A 2920-nucleotide genomic window follows, 5' to 3' on the forward strand; every position below is an offset into this window, starting at 1 on the left:
CAATTACAATATTTATTTCAGTTTAACAGACAGTATGACACTAATTTGTGCAATATAAAAACTATTTGGAGAGAGAGAGAGAGAGAGAGAGAGAGAGAGAGAGAGAGAGAGAGAGAGGGGGGACAGAGAGAGGGAGTGAGGGAGGCATAGATAGAAAGAGAGAGGGAGAGAGAGATATAAAGAGAGGGAGAGGGGGAGAGGGGAGAGGGGGTGGAGAGAGAGAGAGGGAGAGAGAGATGGAGAGAAGGGGAGAGAGGGAGAGAGAGGTAGAGAGAGGGAGAGAGGGAGAGGGAGGGGGAGGGGGAGAGGGAGATGGAGGGGGAGAGGGAGAGAGGGAGAGGGAGGGAGATGGAGGGGGAGAGGGGGGGGAGGGAGAGAGGGAGATGGAGGGGAGAGAGGGAGAGGGAAATGGAGGGGGAGAGGGAGAGAGGGAGAGGGTGAGAGAGGGAGAGGGAGGGAGGCCGTTTAACAGTTGTGTTGTAGGCTTTCTCCGTAGCTACGTAAGTGGTTATACTGGTGCACTGGTCGAGCCGGCGAGTCTGTGTGTCTGTGTGTGTGTGTGTGTGTCTGTGTGTGTGTGTCTGTGTGTGTGTGTGTGTGTGTGTGTGTGTGTGTGTGTGTGTGTGTGATAGAGTGAGGGATCAGTGAGCCTGTAGCTAACGTTACCATTAGTGTCTCAAACACTTCTGTCAGTATACTGCTAACGGTCACTGATCATTCCTACTGTAGAGCCACTTTGGACGGTTAGTGTCGTCCCCACTAACGTTAAAACACTTACCGGAAATGACGAGTGGTCGGCTGTACTGTAGCTAACGGTAGGCTAACGTTACCTGCTGTGTAACGTGTTATTAGTGTTTACTGTAGCTAACGGTAGGCTAACGTTACCTGCTGTGTAACGTGTTATTAGTGTTTACTGTAGCTAACGGTAGGCTAACGTTACCTGCTGTCTAACGTGTTATTAGTGTTAACTGTAGCTAACGGTAGGCTAACGTTACCTGCTGTGTAACATGTTATTAGTGTTAACTGTAGCTAACGGTAAGTAAGTAAGTAAGTAAAATTTATTTATAGAGCGCATTTAACAGATACAAATCACAAAGTGCTTTACAAGGTACAAACACATCACCCTGACCATACATATACAAACATACAATGTGACAATGGGGTAGACAGGCCAGGAAGACAGGGTATTATGAAAATACAGCATGACATGAGGATAGGGGAGGAGAAAAAGGCAACTCCCCGACTATGCCCCTGATAGGGGTACAGTTTGGGAACAGGAAAAAAACACCTCAGCAACATAAGCACATAACCAATACAAGAGCACACAAGACACGCAATGGGGGAGTGGAGTGTTGGGGTGAAGGTAGTCCAGCACAGGCAAGCAGCCATCTGGTCCTGCAGCCAAACAAAGGCGCTGGTCACAGACCCTCCCGCCTCACTGGGGGTACAAAGCGGCGAAGGCGAGATATGGGGTGTAGTGTGTGAGTGCACATCTGGATATATGTAAGGGTTTGTGTGTGTGTAGGCCTGAGTAGTCAAACTACGTCTGGCCCTGTAAACTCGTCTCAGTCCGCACGATTGTCATAGCGATACACAGCCAGTTGCCATGGAGTCAACCTTGAACAGGACCCAGTCCGAGTCAACAATCAGCAGGTGTCTGTGGGAGTCGGGTAAGAAACGCAAGAGTGTGCCTCGCTGTAGTGCTACCAGGGTGAGATGATTATTCAACACCGGCCTCGGCCAAGGCCAGCGCTGGTTCAGGGAGCTGAAAAGATAGGATTGGAATTTGTTTTGTCTTAGCGCGAGGAGCCGCAGTTAGTCACTCACGTCTCTTCCAAAATGTCCCCTCCGGTCTCTGTATCCAAATTTTCTTGCCAAAAGGCTAACGTTACCTGCTGTGTAACGTGTTATTAGTGTTAACTGTAGCTAACGGTAGCTGCACTCGTAAAACCGAAACACAAAGCTTGTATCAAATGCTAAGTTATCTCAGGGCATGTTTTACAGCTAATCTCGGCACATTAGTGGGATAAGAAGAGAGACTAATTGAGAAATATAGTGATAAAGAAGATCAGAAAGACATGAGAAAGTTTATTTCCTCCTCCTGATGACAACAATTCCAAGTACAGATGCATCAATATCACTGGAAAAGTGATTTGTTTTCCCCCCATACTTTAATTTAAAAAGTAAATCTTTAATATATTCTATTCATTACATAAAAAGTAAAATATTTCAAGCCTTTTATTGTTTTAATCTTGATGATAAGGGCTTACAGTTCATGTAAATCCAAACTCCAGTACAAATGAATTAGAATTTTAGAACAAATCATTTTTTATACGACCTGACAAGATCTCTAATCAGCTAATCAACGAGAAATAACTGTAAGCGGTTGACATCGGAAGCCAGACACATTGCATTTACAAATGTCCGTGCCACTCTTCCGTGAATAATAAGGTGGATACCATAGGCCAAAAAACGTCCCCTAAAAAGGTGTTAGGTTTGTTTGATTATTAGTTGTATGTTTTGCCTCTGATTGATTTGTGCTTATCATTTCTTGCGGGATTATCAGAAGTGCTGTTTGACCTGTTAAGGATAATTTTTGTATAAATTGAAATGCATGAATTAATAAATTGTTCTTATTCTAAAACAGATTTTTATTGTTTTATTATATTACATTATTATTACTTGTGTATTGTTTAAAAATACACGATAAACCTTGTTGTGCAGTTAAAGCTTCAATTGTTCTTTTTTCCATTTCATGGATTCTGATGTAGCAAATTTATCAGCTAAGCACAAACTAAACAGAACTGAACTCTTAAAATTAGTAATGATGTTTACACCAAATTCCAATTTTACCTACAGTACAGGCCAAAAGTTTGGACACACCTTCTCATTTAATGTGTTTCTTTATTTTTATGACTAT

Source organism: Perca flavescens, chromosome 24, assembly GCF_004354835.1.
Source record: "Perca flavescens isolate YP-PL-M2 chromosome 24, PFLA_1.0, whole genome shotgun sequence".
Taxonomy (NCBI): domain Eukaryota; kingdom Metazoa; phylum Chordata; class Actinopteri; order Perciformes; family Percidae; genus Perca; species Perca flavescens.